This window comes from Neophocaena asiaeorientalis, unplaced genomic scaffold, assembly GCF_003031525.2.
Source record: "Neophocaena asiaeorientalis asiaeorientalis breed wild unplaced genomic scaffold, Neophocaena_asiaeorientalis_V1.1 scaffold325, whole genome shotgun sequence".
NCBI lineage: Eukaryota > Metazoa > Chordata > Mammalia > Artiodactyla > Phocoenidae > Neophocaena > Neophocaena asiaeorientalis.
Window position 1 is genome coordinate 1,176,138 of NW_020172742.1, and position 18,978 is coordinate 1,195,115.

An 18,978-nucleotide genomic window follows, 5' to 3' on the forward strand; every position below is an offset into this window, starting at 1 on the left:
ATGTTGAAGTAAGGACTATAATTATCCCCCTTTTTTAATGAGAAATGAGGCTCAGAAAGGTACAATGCATAGAAATTGCCCAACAAAGAGTGTTAGCATGTAGTTAATAGATATAATGACGACTATTTAACAAGGTGTCACTGCTAGTTTGTGGCAGAGCCAAGCTATGTCGAACACACACGTTTGACTCCTCAGGCCACGTGCTTCCCAAGACTTCACAGAGTTTACCAGAGCCCCTCCTTCCCTTGCCCCTACATTCACGTGACAAATCTTTTCTGAGCACCTACTGCATCGCATCCCCTACACGCCTGATTATTTGCAGGGCTTTCTCAATTTGATACCTCCTTTGAATCTCAATCTTGGAAGGTTAGCAGAGCAGAAACTGCTCTCCTCATTATACATGTGAGGAAACTGCAGCTTGGGAAGGTTCTGGGAGGTGCCCAGAATTCTTAGGTACTCATGTGCGCCCACACACACACATCCCAACCCCCTGAACCAAGGGTCAGTGATGTTTTTCTTTAATTTTAGAAATACTATGTATTGACTTACAAAATTGGAAAATCACCAAAACTCTGATAAAGAAAAATTATATTTCCTATAAATGTGCTCCTCAGAGAGAGCAGGTGTTGGCATTTTGGTGACTTCAAAAGTGGTAGGCTGGTGGATCAAAGGCCAAAGCCAAACGACCAACATTTTCATCTGGCCAAAACAGTATTTTAAAAAGCGTATATTAGTTGCTAACATTGAAAAATTAAAGGATTTCACATAAATACCACCATTTCCAGCTTCTTTTTAAAAATCTGAAGAGCTAGCAATCGTCGGCTAGGAGCCTCTTTTCCAGAGGACATGTTCTACACAATTTGCCTCGGTCCCCACCACTCCCTATTGTTTTACACCTGCTCTGAGCCACTAGTTTCGGGGTTTTTTTGGCTGCGCCACACGGCATGCAGGATCTTAGTTCCCCCACCAGGGATCAAACCCATGGCCCCTGCAGTGGCAGCGTGGAGTCTTAACCCCTGGACCACCAGGGAAGTCCCAAGCCACTAGTTTCTATTAACCACAGGCTCCTGTAGTCATCGAAGTTATAACTACTGAGCACACCTTTCCTGTCCTTCATCTATGCAAATAATATTTTACATTTGAGATCACCCTATATTAACAATTTTTCACTTGCTTTTTCAGTTGACCATCAGCAGTTTCCCACAGCATTAGAAATTCTCTAAATATTACCACGTTGTACAGTTTTCCATTATAAATATATGTGTCCCTTAATTTATGTCTGACTTTTTGCCCTTATAAAGGTGATGATTTTTCAGAAGATATAAATTTGGATTTATTTTTAAATGTGTGTGAGCATCGGATGATTGGACTATCTCCCGTTTCAAGTCTCCAATTCTGGGATTCATCATTTTGGTCCCCTTTCAACGCCATCCATGACCTATGACGTTGGAGACAGTGGTTACTGCTTCTGAATAACCCACCACCAAGTGTCAGGACTCAGTTCATGGCCTGAAGAGGTTCTCCATGGAGTGAAAGTATTTACTTGCCGGTGGGTGTGAAAGAGGGAATCACCCGGGCCCAGTGCTGTGGGGAAGGCAGGGAGCCAGCGTGGGCCTCCAGGGCCACCCAGTCCCCGCGCACCAGGCCGCCAGGAACACAGGCAGCCCTGCAAGGGCCCATCTCAGCTGCCGTTCCTTCCCCCCCTTGGAGCCACACTTTTACACTTACCCCCTACGGTGAAGTGTCACTTAATCTGGGAATTTTACCTTTCAGAATATGACTCAGAATATAGAAAAGAGCCAAAAGGGCCTTGGCAAAGTCAACGCCATTGCCATAACCAAGCATGGGCACCAAAGCCGCACTCACTGCCACGACTCATACTCGAGACAGAATTTTAACAAGGTTAGTCATCTGACAGCCCAGATCCAGAGGATTAGAAACAATGACTTCAGAGGGGGCAGAAACTAGAGGCAGCCGACAGTAACAAGAAGTGGCAGTTGAAAGTGAGGAAAGAAATGGAAAAGCTATTAAAAGCAGCCAAGAGCTTCAAGCACCACAGCAATCTGCGGTCCAGGGATATTAGAAGCATCATCTGGAGGGAGACAGGGCAGAAAGGAACGTGGAAAAGGGTGAGGGCCACCAGCAAGCTCAGTGCAGAGCACAAGTTCACTTAGCACAAGTCTGAGCAGGATCTCACTGCCCACGGCCTGAGGAGACACCATCAGCAGGACAGACAGAAGACCAGGGGCCGACCCCTAGGTCCCCAACCACTGGCTACGGCACCCTGATCCTCTGCCCACACTCAGGGTCCTGTGGGAGACACAAATGGCCTGGGGCAGCCCGAGAGGGAGAAGCATGTGGAAGAGAGAGGTAACACCCCAACCAGATGACCCTGTGGTCTGGGGGTCAGAACTTCCGCAGAGTCTGAACATGTCTCGGCCACGCTGAGCCAGCCACAAACCCTGGCTCTGCCCCCAGACATGGGCTTCACCCACAGCCTGATTTGGAGGAATTTCTTAACCCTCTAACCCCCATTCAGCTATCAAGTGAAGATTTTCATCCCTGTCCTACCTGTCTCGTGGGCCATCTCAACGGTTGAATTTGTTAAGATGTGAGAGACCGTTAGAAGCTGTTACTGCCGTGTGTCCACCGCACAACGGTGGGGAGAGGACTGGAACCTGCTGGCTCCGGAAAGCGAGATCACGTTCCACACGGCACTTAGTCACCCAGCCAGCCTGTGGATTAGCCGGAAAGTTAGCACAGTGACAAACGGGTATGAGAGAAGCTTTGTTCTAGAACAGACCAAAAGAAAAACTACAGAATACACACTAGCCATTTCCTCGATCAAATAGGAAGCCTGGAGTTATCATTTTTGCCAGGCACTTTTATGATAAAATATATTACTTTTGCACTTACGCATCTCTTCTGAGAGTTGTAATCTTTATCAACGTTGCAATGTGATTTTAACTTAGTTTATGTGCAACCCAATGGACCCCAGTGGAGTTACTTTTGCTTTAACACTAATGAGGGCTGCCCATGAATACCATCCCCTCTCTGTTACGACGGGTCAACTGAGGACTGGATATGAAAACTGAGGTCCAAAGAGGTGAAGGGACTTGCCCACCAGGTGACTGGGTGACAAAGATGAGATTCAGACCCAAACTCTCTTTACTTCAAAGACTTTGTAAGCATGATGGAGGCCAGGGGCCTGAAGACTTGGGCAGTTTAACTGACACTGTCCAGCTAAAGGGAGGTGAAAATTGTACCTTCTTAATGAAGACCTAACTTTATTTGGGAAAATACCCCGATGAGACACTTGGGGAGAAGAGGAGTCACATGAGGCCACGAGAGTAGAAGAAAGGGAGAACCAAACGCCATTCCTTGGAATTACCCACGAACGTGCAGACGAGGAAGAAGGGCAAAGAGAAATGGAGATGAGATGGCTGAAAGTGGGGCTCTAGAAATGGAGGACACGCTCTGTACAGTGCTGCAGGGGCCGCCCAGGGGCTCGCGCAGAGATGCCCACCACCCACTTCAAAGCCAGGATACAGGGATCCAAGCCCTCCCCCCTCCTCACTCCTTCCGCATCCTCACAGGGGAACGCCTACCTCATTCCCAAACTGCCACGCGTGCATGGGATTTTGATTGGGAGAGAAATGTAAGAAGTCTTACTTCCAGGCACATGAAGTGCAAAACAGAGAAAGCAGGATGACCTATACATTAAAGTAGGAGCTCAGAACTGAAAGTCACCGTAAGAAGGAATCCCTCCTGGGAACTCACGAAGACTGAGGAGTTTAGGCTTCCACAGGGAATGATGGAGGTGGGGCTCCAAGTTAATATCACCTCCACGACAAGAGACGGGGTCCCCACACCGGGGCACAAGGCGTTCTACAAAGGATGTGCTCGTCAACTCCCTGGATGATTTCAACATGCCGTAGAGGAAGCAAACACGTAAACCATCAAGTGAAATGGTCTCCCTAAGCATCGCGGACCCACACCAGCCTCACCAGTCAACATGACTCCTTTTCAATTCAATCAACAACTAGAATGTCTATGCTCTATGAATCGCTCTGAAAATACTGATGTAAAGGTCATTATGCAAGATGTAAGGCGGAGCCGACATTCAGCCAGTTTGCACTACACTCCCGTTCAGATTGCTTTTCTTAACCTCTCTGAGGCCGAGTCACCTCCACTGTAAACTGGGGATCAGACATAGAAAGCAGCTTCCTAGGGCGATTGTGTGACTTCAGTGGGATAGAACATGGGACATCCTTTCAGCGGGAGCACCTCAGGACTTTGCTATCATCCACACTCCTGAGATGAGGGGCAGGGGACCAGAGAAGTCATCAGCGGCCCTCTCAGGATGCACAGCTAGTAAACACGGGTAGAAGTCGCAGCCAGGCTACAGACTTCAAGTGCAGTGTTCCTTCTTCTCCAGCACAAGCTCAAAGAAGGAAGGAGGGGGCTTCCCTGGTGGCGCAGTGGTTCAGAGTCCGCCTGCCGATGCAGGGGACGTGGGTTCGTGCCCCGGTCCGGGAAGATCCCACACGCCGCGGAGCGGCTGGGCCCGTGAGCCATGGCCGCTGAGCCTGCGCATCCGGAGCCTGCCGTGGAAGAAGGAATTGACAAATTGCCAAGAGGCACAAGCCAGAGAGTGATCATTCTGAAAGCTACCCGCTAAGGGTTGTTGTTTGCCTGACTCCCCACGTTCCTTGACCAAACAGATAATGGTGAGTAAACAGAGCCGGCCTTGCCTGGGGCCCTGGGAACCAGGAAGGACGCCTTGGGGAGGTGTGGAAGTGTCCCAACAGGTGGTGAAGGGGATCGGGTCCCCAGGGTCATTTCTTTGGCAGTGACCGATGGCGGCAGCGAAGCTCACTGTCAACTTGAGGCTGTGCTTGTTTGGCTCCTCTTCAGCTAAAGAGTTAGAAGAGCTGAGAGGCAAAGGGGAAAACAGGGCAAGGGAGACAGAAAGCCCAGCTGCACAGGTGGCACCCACCCTGAGACATCAGGCACCCAGAAACCCATTCTTGCCTAGACTGAACCTTAAGCCAATTCATTTCACTGCAAGTTAAACTTGCAGTGTTCCAAGTCTCTGGCAATACCATGAATTTAGTACCGAGCATCCTCAGTTAGAGGTCCACAGAGGTACGTGATTATAGGGCGGGCCGGGGGGTAAGTGCGAACCATCAGTAAACAGACAGACCTATCAGAGAGTTAACATCTACATAAACAGCCGACACAAATCATTAAAATGTGAAGATGAATGGGAAAAAGGCATGAGGAGGAAATTTCCCAAGGGAAGAACAGAAATAATAAAATACCATAGAAAAAGTAGTTTGGTAACTGCATCACCAGTTCCCAAAGAAATGTAAGTACAAACTATGATGTGTCACATGACATCTATTAAATTAGCAAACATAAAGAATAACAGTAATGCCCAAGGATGGCAAGGCTGCAGGAAAGCTGCTAAGTTCAAATATTGCCAGTGGCAGTGTGTTTTGGAAAGTGATTTGGAAACATATCTTGAGACAGAAAATTATTGACACCTTCTGACCGAATGATCACACTCCATGGAGTTTTTGCTAACAGAATCCAAAAGTGTAAGGTCCAAAGATGCTAGTACAACAACGAAAAGTTTAAAAGCAATCGAAACGTCCACAGTATGGAAACAGGACAACAAATAATAACGCGTTCACCTAATGGAATATTTTGGAGACATTTAAGATGACAATTGCGAGGATTGTGTAACAACTTAGAAAATACTTTTAATATACCTAGTGTGCAAAAAGAAAGATATACATTTGACCCTTAAGCAACATGGTTTGAATGGTGTGAGTCCGCTTTTACACAGATTTTTTTTCAATAGCAAATATGATCTGAGGTTGGTTGAATCCTATACAAAGGAATTGCATAGACTGAGGGTCAATTATAAATTATACTCAGATTTTCAACTGTGCAGAGGGTTGGCTCCCCTGACCCCCATGTTATTCAAGGGTCAACTGTATAGAGGTAGGGTTACAATTATGGAAAATTTCTATTTCTAGGGATACAAAAATAAAATAGGTTCAGAATAATGAAAAGTGCTGTTAACTCAGTAGGGTCGTGGGGAGTGGCTGATTTTCAGTGTCAGTTTCCTCATCTAGGAATTTCAGCAGCCTCTCTCTGCCTTCAGGCCTCTGGCCAGCACCACTCACACCCCATGTGCTTCTGTCTTCAAGCCCAGTTTCCCAACACGCCCTGCTTCCCTCTCCCCACACTGTTCTGGTCAATAAGGGACTCAGGCTTTCAGCACCCAGAGGTCTGTTTCAAAAGAAAGAGAAACCACCAGAGCCCCCAGCAGGGAGGAAGCCTGGAAGTCACGAGGTGACCCACACTCCCTGAGTTCCCAGTTTATAAAGCAGCTCTGAAGTTCTGATCTCCCCCAAGACTCACAAGAATCCCCTGGGAGGAGGTACAATCGGAGGATATCATTTGAGTTAGAAACTGAGGCTCAGAGAGGTGAACCACCCTTTCCAGGGTTTCACAGCTTGTCAGTGGCACAGATGGCAGAACCCAGGCCTAATGACTCCAAAGCCCACGTTCTGTTGGCTAAACAGGGAGGTTACTGGCAGAAGCTCAGCTGCCCTTGAAACCTTCATTACAAGAAGAAATTTTGATTCACCAGAAACCTCCCAAGAGAAAGAACACTGGTTGTCCAGAGGTTCCTGAACTTGAGCTTGTGTCATGATCACGTGGAAGGCATCTGAATACGGATCACTGGGCCCACGCTGGTCTGGGGTGAAGCCCAAGAATTCGCATGTCTGACAAGCTTCCAAGGGATGCTGATGCTGCTGGTCCACAGACCACACTTGGAGAACCATCGGTCTGGAAGTCTCAATAAGGGCTTGAGATTAGAGGTGTACTTGGGGCAGCAGGGGAGAAACGGTCTCCATAAAAACCAAGGAGAAAAACGCATCCTTCTGCTCCCACGAGGGAAGTGAAATGAGAAAAGAAGATGGGAGGGAGGCTGTGGGTCTGAGACGTAACCTTGCTTGCAACTCCACCACCAACTTCCGATAAAGCCACCGGAAGCACGCGTGCTCAGTGTTAGTGGTTTAGTGCGTTGGAGGGTACGGAAATTGAGGGGATGAATGACTGAGTGTCGTGTGGGAATAGGGGTGAGACACACGGCCAAAGACAGCCAGATGGACAGGCTGGCTGTCTGGATTCCAGCCACCTGGAAATTAGGGGAAGGGCTTTCAACATCCGAGGCTGTGGTATCAGAGGACAAAGCTCCTGTGGACAGAGCCAGCTGACACATAAATCTGCTGCACTCAGGATGGGGCTGGCCTATTGTGGCCTCTGTCATGCGCCGGCATGAGATTCCTGTCAGCATTTATGAATGTGATATGAATGCAATGGTCTCATTCAGTGGCTGCACCCCTCCAAGGTGGGGGAGGAGCCTGGGCACGGGGACGTGAGGATGCAGAAACCGGGCCATCACCCTGAATCACAGCGGCTGGCGTGAAACCCAAGATCCTACCACCAGAGATTAATGTCTTCACGGAAGGCTCTGGCATCTTCCAGAATACTCTGCTAAAATGTCCTTGGAAAGTTGACTCACCCGTTAGCTCAACCAATATTTACAGAGTTTCGGGCAGATGCCGGGCGATATAAAACCTTTAGACAGTCATGAGCTAATGCTTTAGTGGGTGTAAATTGGCAACCAGCCCACCTCGTTTTCAGGTAAAATGGTCAGCAGACTGGGGCAGGGGGGGCGGTGAGAAGCAACCTGGTGACTTGGGATTTACATTCCAGGTGTCAGCAGGCCGACGCTGTTATTATGACCGGGGCACCTATCAGAGCAGCCAGCGTGCTCCAGGGCAGTCCATGGGCTCCTGACTCATGCCAAGTGTCAAGCCGGAGGATGGAGGAGTGTATCAGTGGTGTGAATACGGTGGGGCTGGGGGAGGGCAGGCAGCAGGAGGCACAGGAAACATGGGGATTCAGGTGGCCCCACTGCTCCCGACCCCACTCTGACAAGAAAATGCAAATTTATGGTTACCAAAGGGGAAAGGGTGGGTGAGAGACAAATTGGGAGTTTGGGATTAACATATACACACTACTATATTTAAAACAGATAACCAACCAGGACCTACTGTATAGCACAGTAGGTACTCAACACTCTGATAACCTATATGGGAAAAGAATCTGAAAACGAATGGATACATGTAGATGTATAACTCAATCACTTTTCTCTACACCTGAAACGAACACAACATCGTTAATCAACTATACTCCAATATAAAATAAAAATTAAAAAACAAAATGCTCACTCTGACAAGTGCTCCAGAGAAGTGCGTGTAGGATGAACTCCAAGGGGGTGGTGGCAGATTGGGGTGGGTTCTTCTGGAAGCCCACCCAAGACATCCCAGAGGCCTGCACTGTGAAAGAAAGCGCGTTTGCAGTCAGTTTGAGAGTAGTCCTGTATGTCTCACTGTGCTTAAAGAAATTCAGAAGCCAACCTATAACCCCGAGGGAAGAGCTCTAGGCTTGGAGTCATGAGCCCCAGGTTAGAATCTGGGCTCTGCCACCTATGGGTTGTGAAAACTCAGCTAAGTCATTTCCCCTTTTGAGCCTCATTTTCCTCACTCATGAGAGAAGCGCTAACACCTACATCCTAGCCTCTGAGAGGCCACGGAGAACAGTGGTTAGAGGCCGTGACTCTAGAGCCCGGCTGCTGGGATTCAAACACTAGCTCTGACACGTACAAGCTGTGTGACTTCTGGCAGGTTACCTAACTTCTCTGTGCCTCCACTGCCTCCTCTGTAAAATGCGGCTAATTATCATTTCTAACAAGATTCCTTGTAAGAATTAAACAAGATAATATGTGTAAAGCACCTAGAACAACTTCTGATATTTACTGAGGGCTATGTAAGTGCTTGTTTCAAAAGCGGTCAAATAGGATATTTAATTGTCAAACCCATAACCTGCCACTACCTATGGAAGGGAAGGGTGGCGATTTTTGAAGGGAATTTGCTGCAGGTGCAGGTACCATGGGATCCTTTCCAAGCCCAGTGGGGGGAGCCTGGGAGAACCATTTGGGTATGCTCAGGAAGGCTAGCAGGATAAGCATAGGCAACCCCTCCCTGGCTGATCTCTGCTGAGCTGCAGAATCTCAAAGGCCACCCTGAGCATTAATGGAGTTCTTCATGGCACCTGAGGGGAGGTCCCAGGACTTTGGGGGGTATGCAAGGACAGGCCTGGTGCTGGCCCCTCAGAGAAGCCTAAGGTGTCAGCTGGCAGAAACACCCTACAATAGCAAGGCAAGAACAGCCTGCATGCATGGTGGGCCCAGGGCTCTGGACTGAGTTGTGTCCCCCACCCTCAAATTCATATGTTGAAATCCTTACCCCCAATGTGACTATTTCAAGTAAGGATGCAATAAAGGTTAAATGAGGTCATAAGGGTGGGGCCCTGCTCTAAGAGGACCAGTGTCCTTTTACAAGGAGACACCAGAGAGCTCACTCTCTCACTTCTCCACGTAAGGACACAGGAAGAAGGCGGCTTTCTGCAAGCCAGGAAGAGAACCCTCACCTGAAACCAAAACAGCCAGCACCTTGATCTTGGACTTGTAGTCTCCATAACTATGAGAAATAAATGTCTGTTGTTAAACCACCCAGTCTATGACATTGTGTTACGGCAGCCCAAGCGAAGGCACCCAGGATGCCTGCATGTCCCCAGGTACCCAGGGGACTCTGGAGGGCTGCCTCCAAAGTGCAAAGTGCACACCCCCAGGGGTGTGCACCGGGGCAGGACCAAAGACCAGGCAAGGAGTGCAGCTGGTGAGACCAGGGCAGAGGCCCCTACCAAGCATTCTGCAGAGAAAGCGTAGATTAGGGATCTGCCATTTGTCCACCCAGAGGGACAGCTATATACAGCACTAGAAGGGGCATGGGCATCACCTGGGCACTTCCTCAGTGAAAGGAGCCACTAACATCTCCCAGGTGTCTCTGATACTGCCTGGTATTGCTGGATGCCAGCCCACCTACCTCCATCCCCAAATTTCTGGGACTCACCTGAGGAAATCTGACCTATGTCCCCAAAAATGTTACCATCAACCAACACCTGGGCTCTGCAGGGCTGGTTGTTGTTATGGTTGTTTAAAGTTTAACTCCAGACACCCACTGGCCACTGCTGCTGCTCTATCCCATGTCTCTCCCCAGCCCCAGGCTCACCCACCAGAGTCTCCCTCCCCAGAGTTTGATACACACACAGCTCAGACACAGTGTGCAGCCTCCCGTGCTGCTGACCATGTTGGTGTCAACTCCACCCACCAGGACCTCTCCCCAGCACCTCCCCTCCTGGCTGCAGCCCCAAGGCAAGCCCCATGATCTCCCCACCCACAAGAGGGATTGACTCATTAAGGTGAAGGTCTAGAAGGAGCTCACACAATCAGACCCAGGATCTCCTATGTCACACTCCAAGCCAGGACCCTCCAACCCACTTGCAGCAATAGTCCCAGAGTCCATGTGTAGCATCTCTGCAGAGGCGGCTCCCCACTCTCCACCAAAAGCCCATCTTCAATTGCAAACCATAGGTTATCCTATTCTCTTTCAAAGCACCCTGTAACTAGAGGGAAAGCTTTGACATCACCAAGTTCAAATCAGCACCACCACTCAGCAGCTGTGTGACCTCGGGCACATTACTGCACCTCTCTGAACCTCAGTAGCTCCCACCTTCTGAGTTATGATGGAGATCCAATGAGAACTAACAAATGTTACCCCTCCCTCCGTTTGGAAAAGCATTACTACTATTGATTAGCAGTTAACAATAACTAATATATCAAGCTCTCTCCATGTACCAGGCACTACGGTGCTTTTCCATGCCTTAATTCATATGTTCACTCGCTTACTCCTAGGAGTTAGAAAACACAATTACCCCATTTTACAGAGGAGCCAACTGAGACACGGTGAGATTAAGTAACTTGCCAGAAGTCACTCTGGGTATGTAGCAGAGCCAGGATGAACCTGAATTTATACAGCCCGATTTATATCTCCTCTTCTCAAAAACACACATCTCAACATTTCCTGTGCTTGATATTAAACGTCAATTCAAAACTACTCGGAACCCAGCTGAAAGCTGCTCCGATTTCTGGACTCAGCTGTGACATGAGTCATTCTGTGCGCATAACAGTAGCCACTCCTAACAGCTTCCAGAACTATGTAAAGCCTTGATTTGCTGTCAGCGGCTTCCCTCCTGGTGGAGCAGACACTCAGCTTGACTGGAGCTGGACCCTCATTCACAATCCTCCCCTTCTGTCCATGGAAAGCCAGCCCAGGGATGCCAGGGTCCTAGACCTGTGTACGCCACATGAACATTTTTAACAAAGTATTTTTCTTCTATCATCTGTGAAAATTCATTCGCAGAATTTTCTGGCTGAGCATTTCTGCTCTTCTTCTCTTCCTAGACATGAATCTGCGTGGTACTACTTCCATTTATTTGCTCAACAAATATCTGTACAGCTCCTGCTGGGTGCCAGGCGCTATGCTCCAAACAGTTAAATTCGAAACAACAACTTATTCCCAGTTCCTATTCATTTCCCATGAATCAATTTCTCAGTTAATTCCTTAGAATCTACGTTCAGAAACCTTGAAAGTCCTGTAGGCTCCACAACTCCAGGTAACCTGACTTGATTAAAAGGAAGATTGTCCTGTTCCAACCCCTTTAGATAAATCCACCCCCCAACCCCCCCGACCATCCCCAACACACCCGTCCCGGGCAGCGGAAGTGCATGCGTACCAGGCCACCAGGCCACCAGGCCACTGCTTCCCCTCTACACTTCTCTCCCTCTCTGGCTCCATCCTCCTCTCTGAGTTTGCAAGCTCTCTCCCCCCATCTCCCTGGGTCTCCTGCCCCACCTCCAGAGACGCTTTCTCCTCAGCGCTGCTCCAGGGCAAGATGCCCAGTCCCTCCCTCCAGTGTGTGTTTTGCCCCCAACACCAAGCAGTTCTGCAACCCCAGCTGGGTGTCCAACAATTCAATTGGGCTTCTGATCAACTGGCTATAGACTGGAGGTCCCCACGACCCCATCCTCGCGTTTGGTTAATTGGCTAGAGCGGCTCACAGAACTCAAAGAAACATTTTACCTACTAGATTACCAGGTTTTTGGTTTGTTATAAAGAGAGAGAACTCAGGAACAGCCAGATGGAAGAGACGCATAGGGCAAGGCACGGGGGAAAGGGGGCACTTGGGTGCTTCCATGCCTTCTCTGGGGGCACCTCTCTCCTGGGACCTCCACGTGTTCAACAACCCGGAAGCTCTCCCAGCTCCACTCTTCGGGTTTTTATGGAGGCGTCATTACATAGGCATGACTGATCATCACTGGCCACTGACCACTGCTCAATGTCTGGCTCCCTCCCCTCCAGGGAGGCCGGGCTGAGGGATTATGCCAAGAAGGGGGACAAAGGCCACGTACGTATTTGTTATTATAAATCACAGCGTCCCACTGTGCTGTGTGCCCCTTTCCCACATCCCAGCCACCACCTTCTTCCCCAGCTTCGTTGGCTCCAGGGAACCAACCAAATGAACCACTCTTTGCCTGGTCCACTAAATGGGATAACACTGAAGTCTATCGAAAGGATGTCCCATTTTCCCAAATTAGACTAGCTCTGCCTATGCTACGGTACACAAACTGTGGATGGAAATATGCATGTTGCCTAAAAGTTCTCCTTACAAGCCCATGCCAGCACCATAGCACATGAAAATGAAATATTATAGGGCCATCCTCACAGGACTGAGCGAAACAAAGCCCTTGTCTACCTGAACACAGTAAGGCCAGTCTCTAACCTCAAGAGTTCTATTCCAGTAAGAATGGCTTTTATTTACCTGGCAGAAGTGCCAAGTTCATCAGATAAATGCAATCTAATGAATCCGTCTCCTCGGCTGCCTCAGTTTCATGATCCTATTAAATGTCCCCAAATGTTTTTTCCAAGGGGTGATCAAGGACGTTTTTTTTTTAACACTCCATTAAACTTCTGACAGTCATTTCCCAAACAGCCTATTATCTCTGTCTCCTTTGAGCCAGTCAAGGTTAAATTTTAAGCCAGAGTTTACCAAGCTCCTAGCGGATGGGACATTTTATTTCACGTTGGATCCTCAGCAACTAACCCTGCGCTCCTAATGCTGACACCGGCCACTTGCTCCGTAACTCCGGAAGCCTGTCTTCCTAATTTCCAATCTATCAAGATCCTTTCTCACTGTAAACATACACTGTGTCACTCCTCTGTCTGAGTTTTGAAAAAGTTTATACTGTTTCCCGTAAAAGACCAGCCACAGCTAAGCAATTTCACAAGAATACTGGCCTTTCGTCCTCAGGCAGCTGCCCTTCTTATCTGCAAGAGCCGTTTTAGCCCACATCATTTTAATACTGAACTCGGCCACTTCCTCCAAAGCCCATGATAACAGGCACGTTGGGACATGTGAAGCTTTATGAAGACAGTGTGGGGTCACAGGGGAAATCACACAGCCTACAGCACTCACCCCCAAATCCCCACCACAGACCCCTTCTCTCCCCCAGTCTCTCTCCCTGGCCCCAGTCACCAGGGGGCCCCATGGCCGTGTCCTCTCCCTCCCCACTGCCAGACTGCTGGTTCTGAAACTGGGAACCACTGACCTCAGTGTTCATAGCAGCACTATTTACAACAGCCAAGGTATGGAAGCCACCTAAGTGTCCATCAACAGATGAATGGATGAAGAAGATGTGATACATATATATATACACACACACACATACACACACATACATACATACAATGGAATACTACTCAGCCATAAATAAGAACAAAATTTTGCCATTTGCGGCAACACGGGTAGACTTGGAGGGCACTATGCTAAGTGAAATAAGTCAGACAGAGAAAGACAAATACTGTATGATGTCACTTGTATGTGGAACCTAAAACATACAACAAACTAGTGAATATAACAAAAAAGCAGCAGACTCACAGATATAGAGAACAAACTAGTAGTTATGAGTGGGGAGGGGGGAGGGGCAATATGAAGTGGGGGACTGAGAGGTACAAACTACTCGGTATAAGGGAGGCTTGAGGATATATTGTACATGGGGAATAGAGCCAATATTTTGTAATAACTGTAAATGGAAAGTAACCTTTAAAAATTGTATAAAAATTTAAAATAAAAATAAAGATTAAACGTACGTTAAAAAATAAAATAAAACTGGGAATCACTGAGAGAAGAGCTCTAAAAAATGACTGGTGCCAGGTTCTAACCTAGAGATACTGACATAACTGGTCTGGGTGTGGTCTGGGCATTGATTCTTCACAGCCCAGGAGGACTATAGCCCCAGACCGCGTCCACTCAGCCCCTCCTCACTTACACTGAGCCATTCAGCTCCATCCTCAAGCTTGAACACCCGCCTCCTCTGTGAGGCAGTGGGGCCCGTGAGCTCCAGTTTTCACAGTCCCCACCACCCCCTATCAAAGCCCACACTGAAGCTGAGCTTCCCTTGGGTAATCATTAATGTTTGCCCCATTAGTTTCCCTACAGCTAAAAAAGAAAAGGGTGTGTTTCTTGTCCCCAGGTCTTATCAAAAGAGAGATGTCCACCAAAGCCCTGCGTTTTTTCCACCTGGCCTGCTTTGCTCACTTCTCTTGAGGGCATTTAAGTCTGGGACCCTGGTGTTGTCCTCATTTCATCCTATTATTACCATTCCTATGTTGTAGGGGAGAAAACTAAGGCTCAGACTCAGACAACTGGTAGATCCTCTCAGATCAACTTGACTCAGAAGCCCAAGATCTTAAGATCTACAGGATTCTGCCATCTCTGGATGAGCTGTCTTGGTACACCACCCTACTCTATCCCCAGAGAGCTCTGGCTGTTGGAAAGTCCCTCCTTATGTAGAGTCCCAAATCTGCTTTTCATCTGCAAATATTAACATGCATATAAAAAAAGAGGGACGGCAGGAGAGTCTCATATAAAAAAGAGGCAGGGAAGCAGAGTCTGGGAGCTAGATGCATTTTGGCTGACGGGTAGGTTCTGCTCAGCTCGGGGCCAGCTGAGCCTCTGCTGTCTGGAAAGACTGCCCTGGGCTGGGGGGCCCAGAATGCCCATAGAGCCAGATGCTGAGGGCTCCAAAGGAATCCAGGTGCTCATACGCTAACAGGCGAGAAGCAAAGCGTTCCAGGAGACCAGAAGTGTGGGGTTGGAGGGGGGCACTGGGTGGAGGCAGCACAGAGGGGAGGAGAGGGCCTGGCACACAGGCTCTGATTTGGAGCCAAGGTTGAAGGGATGCAGGGGCTCAAAATCAAGGAACACGTGGGGCTTCTAGAAGCTAGAAAAGGCAAAAAAAAGGACATTCTCCCCTATGGCCTCCAAAAGGGACATTGGCCAGCTGACCCCTTGATTTTAGGAATTCTGACCCCCAGAACAGTAAGAGAGAAATTTCTGTGTTATTTTAAAATAAGTTGTGGTCATTTGTTACAGCAGCAAAAAGAAAGTGATACAGTTAAAGGTTCGGGTCCTTCTACCCCACTAGTTGCCTAGGGCTGCCGTAGCAAAGTACCACAAAGTACCACAAACAGAATGGCTTACACAACAGAAGTTTATTGTCTCACAGTTCTGGACTCTACAAGTCTGAGATCAATGTGCCTGCAAGGCCACATTCCCGCTGAGGGCACAGGGGAGGATCTGTTCCAGGCCACTCTCCCAGCTTCTGGTAGGTCCTTGGCTTGTAGCAACACAACTCGTAGCTTCACATCACATCCTCCCTGTGTGCACATCTGTTCTTGTGCCCATATTTCCTTTGTATGAGGACACAGTCCTTCAGGATGGGGGTCCACCCTAATGGGCTTATCTTAACCTGATCCTCTGCAAAGACTATTTCTAAATAAGGTCACATTCACAGGTACTGGGGGTGACGCCTTCCACATCTTTCAGGGGGGGCACAGCTCAACCCATACACAATATTACTCCTAAAAGCTGCCCTGCTTTAAAAAAAACCCGGGGCAGGAGGGCAATGATTCCTTCCCGGCGAAAACAAGCCGTCCTCACCTCCTCCAGCTGCCCTGCCGGGCACACTGCAGTGGCCCAGGAAGAGTGTCCACCCACAGCTCCCTGCAAGTTCATCACACTGCACGGGGCCTGCAGTACTGCGGGGCCTCCCGCATCCCCTACAAGGCAGCAAACTCCTCCAGGCGGGGACCACGTGGATCCCCACCCCCCACAGCCTCCAGGACCTGCCGCCTGCCTGCCACGTGCCGCTTTAGGCCGGACCCTGCATTGGTCACTGGCTTTTCGTGTCTACCTCTCACGGGAACTGTGCAGTCGGCTCCGGCTGCCGGGCTCTTCTCTGCTGCGTCCTCAGCACCAGCCATGAGCCAACAGACCCAGTAAGCGTTTGCTGAGATAGCGGGTCACTCATCTGCGGTCACCATCCACTGGGCACAGCGAACACACCAGCACCAAGTCGCTCCGTGTTGAACGAAGAAATGGCCCCAGGAAGACTTCCCTAGATACAGAGGAGCTGAGCTGGCCCGGTTTTAAACGCCATCCGTGAGGTGGGGGCATTCTCTGAATCACCAGGGCTTGCCATGCAGCTCGCTTCCCAGGCTCAGGTGGAAATTACAGTGGAGTGGATTCTTTCCGAAGCAGAGACCCGATCCTACAGGAGACAAAGCAGAGATGGGGCGAGCAGAGGCGTCTCTCTCTCTCATCTTAGCCCCTCGTGATGTTCCAGATGGAAACATCTTCAGGGCATCCAGTCTCTGGAACATCAGAGGGGCTCTGGACCAGCCACCACACAGCTCCAAGGCAGATGCAGAAATCCCTGCCTGCAGAATCCCCTCTGGACATCAGGCCTCCCTATTAATGAAGCCACAAGGCCCAAGGCCGAAGCTCCGGCTGCTCTAGGGTATCAGGGCCTGCTCTGGGTCCGAAAGAAAACGGTGACTGCTGTTCCCACTACGTGCACGCAAACCCTCCCCCAGAGCCGCTCCAGAGTGGTTTCTGAACAGCGCTGTCACTGCTGGTCCTTGAGGCTGGCAAAGGTTCATCTCTTTTCTCTCACCTGGAAGCCAGGTGGGCATCACCTGAGCAACGGCAGGGGCCAGTCTCCCCTATTTTGGTAATTACACTTGCAAAGGAACAGGGCGGCTTATTTTTATAAATAAAGTTTCACACAAACATGCTCCTTGATTTACGTACTGTCTGTGGCTGCTTTCAGGCTTCGCATTGCAGAATTGAATCAGTGTGACAGAGACTGTATGACCCACAGAGCCTGAAACCCGGGTCAACTTCCTGGACACACTTCGAAGATGCCACGAGCTCGGTTTAATGTTCCACTGCGTCCACCTTGAAATTTGGAATCTCTTTTTAACAAAGGGCGCCGCATTTTTGTTTTTCACCGGATCCTGTAAATCCTGTAGCCAGTCCTGCCTAAGTGTTTACTATCCGGCCCCAAAGTCTGCCCAGCTCTCTACTTTTCCAATCCTTGATTCCCTTTCACTCTCTGACTTAACAAGTCTGACCTCGCGAAGCTCAGCCCTTTCTGGAGCAGCCTATCAGCTGAGAGTCAGTTCTTCCTTAAGAGTAACCCTCCCAGCTATCACTAACAAGAGAGCCTACCATGAGCCAGGCACTGGGTTGAATGAAGCCAGAGTGCGACAGTGTGCCACTTATGTACCCGTCCTTGGGACCACCCAGAACAAATCTCATTCCTTAAGTCTTCAAGGACTTAAGTAAAGTTCATCTGTTTCTCCCTGCTGAGCCTTCTCTTCTCCAATCCAAAATTGTTCTGTTTCTCATTAAGACATGTTTCAAGCTCTTGTACCATCTTACTCACCCTCTCTAGATACCATCTAGTTTCCCAAGGCCCCAAACAAGGCTCCAAGTGTAGTCTGACCAGTGCAGAGTTTGGTAGCTTGGTCACCTCCATTATTCTAGATGATATATCTCTATTAATGCATCCTGAAATCACACTGCCCTTTCTGGAAATGATTCTAAAAAATCCCCCAGATCTCTGGTAGGAGAATAGCAGAACAGAAAGATGAAGGGCTGGTGCCTGATGACGTCATGCAGCCACCACAGTTCTGAACTACCTATTTGTGTTATGTGAGAGAGAAAAAAAAAAAAAAAAGCCCCTACCTTGGACAAGCCACTACTATTTCACATCTTTATTATGAGTAGCCAAGTGCAGTTACTGAAAGAGGCTTTATCACCTCCAGCTTTTTGATTAGTCTTCCTGCCTCAAACCTCACACAGCTCCAATCAAATCAGCTCCAAGCAGCTTCCTCACATGCAAACCTACTGAAGACCCTCTGCTGTTTTGAAGTCTTCAATGGCTTCCCAGCACTTCTAGATAAAATCCATACTCTTTAGTATGACATTTGAGATCCTTCACACCCAGGCCAGAGTCAAGACTTATCCCCTGCCTCACCCCCAGACAACATGTGCTTGAGCCACTACACAATTCTTAGCATTCTGGCTCCTACCAGTCTTCTGACACCTGAAATGTTCCATGTGGTGAACTCCTGCTTGTCTTTCAACACCTTACTCTAAAGCTACCTCCTCCAGGAAGCCTTCCCTGATGTCCTCAGAGTAAGTCATTGCCGCCTACGGACTTCTCAGGCAAGTTCTTTGTAACATAACTCTGATGCGGCACTTGCCACACAGTATTACAGTTACTTATTTTCTGATCATTCTGTCCCCCTAGGCTGTGGGCTCCCCAAGGCAGGGAGGGACCTAACCTGATGGGTCTGTTTATCCCTAGCTGTTGGCAAATCCTAAAGAGATGAGTCAGTGATGAATGGATGCACAGACCCTGGAGACTCAGAGTTGTCACCCTTCACGCGACGGGGGCCTTGGGTGATGGTTGACCTGGAAGAGGACGCAGGGAAACTAAGCAGATACCCTAGAGAGGGCAACCCCACCGATGCCCGTGCTGTGTCTGGGGCCCATGGATATCTGGGAAGCTGTCACTAA

At 49.0% G+C, this 18,978-nt stretch overlaps 1 protein-coding gene; it reads right to left on the minus strand.

The window, feature by feature from the left end:
* The window catches only part of OXTR (oxytocin receptor), a 104,869-nt gene that overhangs the window by 48,611 nt on the left and 37,280 nt on the right, over positions 1-18,978 (minus strand).